Here is a 5903-nt window from a genome sequence, read left to right as displayed (position 1 = left end):
CTCGTTGACAAAGAATCGTAAGCTAAAGACAAGGAGGAGAGACAGGCGTACGAAAAGAGAGCGGTCCTAGTAAGACCGCGGGCATTGTTAGGAGCACGCACCAGGAGGCACCGAGCCCACTCACCTGCGCTGCGTGGCCGCGAAGGCCGGGTAACCGCGGCCTCACGCTGGGGCTCTCGACCCGGGCGCGCCTTACCCGGCGGGCGCCGGCCTCCTCTCCCTCGGAGGAGAGTTCGGAGAAGCCTCGGCCCCACGCGCGCCAGAGTGGAGCGGAGCGGGAGGCGCAGCGGCGGGTCAGTGCAGGCGGGTCCCCAAGGACCGGAGACGCGCTGGTTCCCAGCCGAATGGGGCTCTGCAGCCCCCGACCCGCGCCCTTTACCTGTGCCACAACCAGACGCAGAAGCAGGAGGAGGCCCCCGGTCCGGGCCCGCGACCCTTTGGCGCTGCCCAGAGCTAGCCTGAGAGAAGGTGACGGGGGCGCGTCCGTGGATCTGGGCCAGGCCGGGCTCCCCCCGAGCGGAGGGTACCGAGGGCTTTCCTCCCTCTCAGATTATTAAAAAGTTCATTTCCTGGCGAATCGGGTGACGTCAGGGGCCCGGCGTCGCGGTGGCGGGGCCGCCCGGCCGGAGAAGCCGCCTCCAGTTACCCAATTACCGACTGTCAATCCCGTTGCCCTTCCCCCCACCCTCCCGGTGGTGGCCCGGACCCCCGCCCTCCCTCCGGCCCGGGACCCACTTGGGTTCTCTTGGGCATCTACCCGGAAAGCCGTGGACCCAGTGAGGGGAAAGGGGTTTGGAGGACGTTGATTACTTCCCATTACCCCCGCACCTGTCTAAGTCCCCCCCAAATTTCTTTGTTCCCGAGCCCCCTCCTCGGCCATGGGCTCCCTCGGAGCCTCGGTCTCCTCCGTCTGTACAATGGGAGACAGCCGGGAGATTCCTGCACCGGGCCCACTCCACCCACAGAGCTGGATCTCTGTGCTGCTGGAGGTATGTGAGGAGCAGTTCCAGGTGGCTTAGGGGACCGAGTTCTCAGACCATCCCCTCCTTCTTCCCAGGGGTGGCCTTAGGGAACACCGGGAGGGGGGTGGAAAATGCCTCCTTCTGCCCGGAGGCGTCTCCTTCGAGCCGGCGCCGGCGCCAGTCCGGGTCTCTACGGCCTCGCCCTAGGCAGTTCGGCCCGTTTGTCTGCGAAGGCCACGCCTGGGAAGGGGACGCCCCCTCCCCGTCTCTGGAGTCTCCGGCCAGGCCACCTCCACCCGGTCAAGCATAGTCGTAAGTGGCCTGGTACCCGAGGCCCAGGTGCCCACTAGACCCCATAGTTCCTGCCCTTCACCGCTCCTACTGTTCTGCTGCTGTTCTCCCCCCACACACAAACACACCGCCCAGCCAGCGCCCGAGTTGGGGGAGTGAACGGTCTGGGTAGGTAGTTGGACTTCAACTGGTCACGTTCAGTGGTGAAAGACCCGAGAGAGTGGAAGGGATGGCGCCCGGGGGAGGGGGACACCCAGACACCCAGAGTGTGCGCGTCCAGGGCTCCCAGGGAGGGGCCTCCAGTTGGAGGTTAGTTACTGGGAGGAGGTTGCAGAGATTAAGAGGATCCCGGAGTGTCCGCACGAGGGGGCGCAGCTGTCAGCCTGCAGAGTGAGGGTCGGGTGGGGGGGCGTTGGCAGCAGGGGCCACGGTGAGGGCGCTAGGAGGGCGACTGAGAGCGGCGGGGACCTGCAGGCGGAGGGGGCCCTCAGGCGGAGGGGGCCCGCCAGCGGGTCAGTCCCTGAGTCCGGCCGAGTTGAGGGCTTAGCCAATGGAGGGCGGAGGCTGGGCGGTGCATGGCGCTGATTGGCTGGCGCGGGCTTCTTAGGCGTGCTCGGCCCCCGCTTCATGTCTGTGCAGGAGTCGGGAGCTGGCGCCAAGGCAGCCGGAGGATGCCGAGGGGCCGGAGCCGGGTGGGCCTGAGGCCGAGGCGTGCGCTGCCCCCCTTTCCTATCCCTTGAGCCACGCCAGCCGCCTGACGCGCTGTCCCCTGGATCCACCACACCCGGGCTCCCGCGGGTGCTGCTCCCCCTCAAGGCCGCGCCCCTCTCCCGGTGGTGTTGCGTGTGTAAGTTTGGGGTGCGAGGGCTGGCCCGGGGCACGCCAAGCACTGAGAGGTCTCTGTGGGGACTCAGGCTGCGGGTGACTGACTGCTGTGGTGTGCCTTGGTGAGAGGTCCTGATTGTGCTGCCTGGGAGTGCGCGCGGCGGGGGCGGGGNTGTGTGCGCTAATGCATGTGCACAAATGTGTGCGTGTCTGTGTGAGCAGTACTGGAAATATGTTGGGAAGGAGGAGCAGAGCAGGCATCTGTGTACGAGAGTGTGTGCGCCTTTGGCTGTAGAGGGTCCCCCGGGAGAGCCTGGGAAGAGAGACGTCCAGGCTTTCTGTGCGTGCATCCCTAAGAGCAAGGGTGCATGTATGTACGTCCCTGCGAGGACGGAAGTGTTCTGGGGTATTGGGGGAGTAGGGTGTGTGCGCCTCGAGTGCCTGCCGGCCCTCGACCTGCCGCGGGTCACTGGACCTGGTCCAGAACCCCAGGCACCCTCTTGCTCTCCTGCGGCGTTCCTGCCCACTCAAAGTGCTGTGGAAATAAAAAGCAGAGGCCGCTGAAGCACCGGGAGGGAGAAGTAGAGAGAGCGAGAGGTAGGGAGGCCAGCGCCGCCGGGGCTCGCCGCTGGTTTCTATGTCCAGGCTGCCGTGGCCTCCACCCCAGCCGTCCCCTGTCGGCCACCGGGGGAACAAAAGCGGCCCGCCGCGCAGCACGCGGCTGCTCGGCGCGCTGGCTGGACCCTGCTGGTGAACTCAGCCAGCCCGCGCCGGATCCTGCGGGCCCACCTAGGCACACACCGTGCTGTGCCCCTCGCCCCGCTCCGGCCCCTTCCGCCCGGGGGCGCCGCCCGCCGAACCTCGCTCGGTAAGTCTCCGCGTCCCTGTCTCACTAGGGCCCTTCCAGCCCCCATGCTCGACCCACTCGACACCCTAATTGCACGGTCTGCCTGCCAAAGGGGCCCCTGACATGTAGTGCTATAGGCTCGCCCGACGAGTCTCTGGAGCCCCAGGTCATAGGGGCCTAAACCTGAGGGAGTATTTGGGGAGCCGAGGACCACCTCGGGCCTCTCGCCTTCCCATTTCTCAGATGGAGCCATAGGCCTCGAGTCCCGGTTATTCTCAGAGCCTTGCCAAACGCCCCCCTCCCAGATGCCTAGCTGGGGCCTTTGTCTCCATCACCCTCCACCTCCCGGGCGGATGCGGCGGAGCCAGGCTGCAGAGCCGCGTCTGCACCTGCCGGCGGGTCCCGTGCGCCGGCTTTGCGCGGCTTATCCCGGTTTGCTCCTGCTTGCGCCCCCGAGCGCCGCGCGCCGCGGCCCTTTATCCTGTGCGATTGGGGTATGGGAGGGGGAGAGCTCGGGGTCTGGAAGTCTATCCCTTGCCCCAAGCCGGAGTTGGAATCCTTTTAGTGGGATTTCAATAAGAATGGGGCCTCGGCGGGCTGGGGGGATCTGTGGCCGGGAGGCGTGGGCAGCAGTTTGGATTTGTCTGGATGCCCGGCACTTAGAATCTTTTCGTGGAGGCCAGGCTTGAACTCCAGGTTGCCCCAGCCGCGAGGGGAAAGGTCTGGTGTTCAGGGCCTCCGGGTGTGGCGGCCGCTCCTTTCCCGGAAAACGTGGAAGGAAATTCGTTGTTTTGGAAAAAGCCACGTCTCCCGGGGTCGGGAACATGTGGCGGTGAGCTTTGGGGTCTATAAAGACACCTTGCGCTGGGATTCATTTATGAGTAGGCAGGATTCGAGAAACAGGTAGGGCCAGTGCGGCTGCCCAGGCGTCTGGAGAGCGTTTTCCAGCCGGGTTGACAAATTGCAAACAAATTGCTTCTAACGAAACGGATTTACCAGTTGTCATACGGCGGGCCGCCGGGCGCTCTGAGTAAACCATGACTATTCGCGGAGGAGGCTCGATTGTCCGCCGTCTCAGTAAAGCCACTGGGGGAGGAAGCCCGGCTTGGATGTGGGGTTAGAACCTGGTAAGGAGATACAGGATCTCCGAAGTTCTTCTACCCCAGGCGCTGAGACGTCTAAGAGGTTGGGCGCCAGTCTTTACGATTCAAAAGGGACTCAGAAGACAGAAGGGTGGAAGAGCCAGCATGGAAGCCAGAGGAGAGGGAGCCTTCAGATTTTGGGGTCTGGAAGTGAAGCCCAAAGAAAAGGAAGGGCTATTGGAGCTCTGATCCCCCTATTGGGGAAACCCTCTGGAGGGATTGCTGTGACCTGAGCAGATCTGAGGCCTTGCCCTAGAGGGGACTTCTGAACCCCTCTGGCTAAAGAGGCCCTTACTTCCTCCTTAGTACCCTTCAAGATACATTTGCCAGTGTGGGGTTGGGAGGCCGCTGTGGTGCAAATTAAATATCTCTGTGGAGGGCAGTCCTTAAGCAAACAGATTTCTTTGCCGACTCCCCCCCCACACACACACACCCCACCCACACACATACACATACACACACTGTCTGCCAATTAGATGCCCATAGGAAAAGGCGAGAATAATTAGTTTACAAATAGGGCAAACTTGTGGTCCCAGAGGGGCCACCTCCGATGAGCAAAGTTTAAACAAAGGGCGTGGAGGAGAGGGCTACGTGGGGCCTGGAACACCTGGATAATCGAGAGCCGGGCCCAGGAGGCCCTGTAGAGCCGGGCTTTGGATCCCTGCGTCCCCAGATCTGGGGAGAGAGCATCTCGGGCGGCACTGACCCACACTCCGCCGCCAGGGAACCTCGGGTCACATGGAAAAGACATCAGAAAATTCAGTTCTGCTGCTGCTCTTGCCCAGTCCTTAGTGAAATCTATTCCCGTGCAAAATCTGAGTGCGATCAAAAGGCAGCGGCCCACGTTTGCAATAACTCTTGGGAAAGCACAGAAAAAAGAAAAGGGGAGCGTGTCCCTCCGAAAATGCTCAGGAGACCCCCAAGTCCGAGGCTGTGAACGGAAGTAATTCTGCTCTCCTTCCGCCGAGGTTGTCCCTGCCACCCCGCGGATCTTAGGGGCTGCCCTGACCCTCCCGGGACATTTGTTTGGGCAGAAGTGCTAGGATGGTCTCCGCTGCTGTCTAGTGGGCGAGGCGCTTGGCTGGTGTCGGTCTGTCTGGCATAGACATACACTCACGAGCAGCCCCCATTTATTGGTCAGCTGGGCACCCTGCTGCCTGGAGCCTTGCTTTTCTCTCCTAGGTGGGTTCGTTCCTGCGGGAGAACGCAGCAGTCCCGCGTCCCGCGTCCAACGCAGGCATACCAATCAATGTGGAGGCTTCGGCCAAGCCGGATGCCTGCCTGCATTTTCGAGAAAGGCAACCCCAGGGCCTCAGGAGACCTGGCGGGGCTCCCTTTCCCTTTTTTTCTCTCGACCGGGATTGCAGGAAGGGAGGCTGGTGCGTATCTCCTGAGGCCCCTGCTCAAGCATTGCTTAACTGCCCTGCTAAGCTCCTCCGCACAGCGATTTTCTGAGCCGCCAAACGAGGTTAATTAAATCCCCGCCCGAGCTCCGTTCAGCGCCAGATTGGCGGGCAATGCAGGGCAGCCACTTGCAGGGGGCCCGGCCAGGCCAGTCACCTCCACACCTGAGGTGGCCAGAACGCTGCCCCGGAGGGGCTTCAGGCTTCCCCGGAGGAGCTTGAAGCTGAGCTCGGGGTGATGAACCTGCAGACCCACCTACACGGGGGATAATCTGAACCGCGCCTTTGGGACGAAAAGGTGAATTACCTGCTCTTCCGGGAGCTCGGAGCCGTCACCTCTGCGAGCCCGAGCGCTGATCGCCGCTCCACGGGAAGCTTGCGTTTTGCTCCGGCGTTCACGGCCCGGCGGCTCGCCAGCAGGCCGTCGGCCTTT

General features: G+C 63.0%; 1 protein-coding gene across 4 annotated transcripts in view; it reads left to right on the top strand.

Annotated features, from left to right (window-relative positions):
- Nucleotides 1-914: 914 nt before the first annotated feature.
- Nucleotides 915-5903, top strand: part of GATA2 (GATA binding protein 2) — a 15811-nt gene continuing 10822 nt past the window's right edge. Inside the window, exons 1-2 of one of the 4 annotated variants that reach the window (XM_019658672.1) lie at nt 915-989; nt 1893-2100. The gene's annotated coding sequence lies outside the window, so the exon portion shown is untranslated. The other 3 variants (XM_019658669.1, XM_019658671.1, XM_019658673.1) reach the window with 3 other exon arrangements.

Source organism: Hipposideros armiger, unplaced genomic scaffold (assembly GCF_001890085.2).
Source record: "Hipposideros armiger isolate ML-2016 unplaced genomic scaffold, ASM189008v1 scaffold_286, whole genome shotgun sequence".
NCBI lineage: Eukaryota > Metazoa > Chordata > Mammalia > Chiroptera > Hipposideridae > Hipposideros > Hipposideros armiger.
The sequence above is the reverse complement of the archived record's forward strand: the minus strand, read 5'-3'. Positions and strand labels throughout refer to the sequence as shown.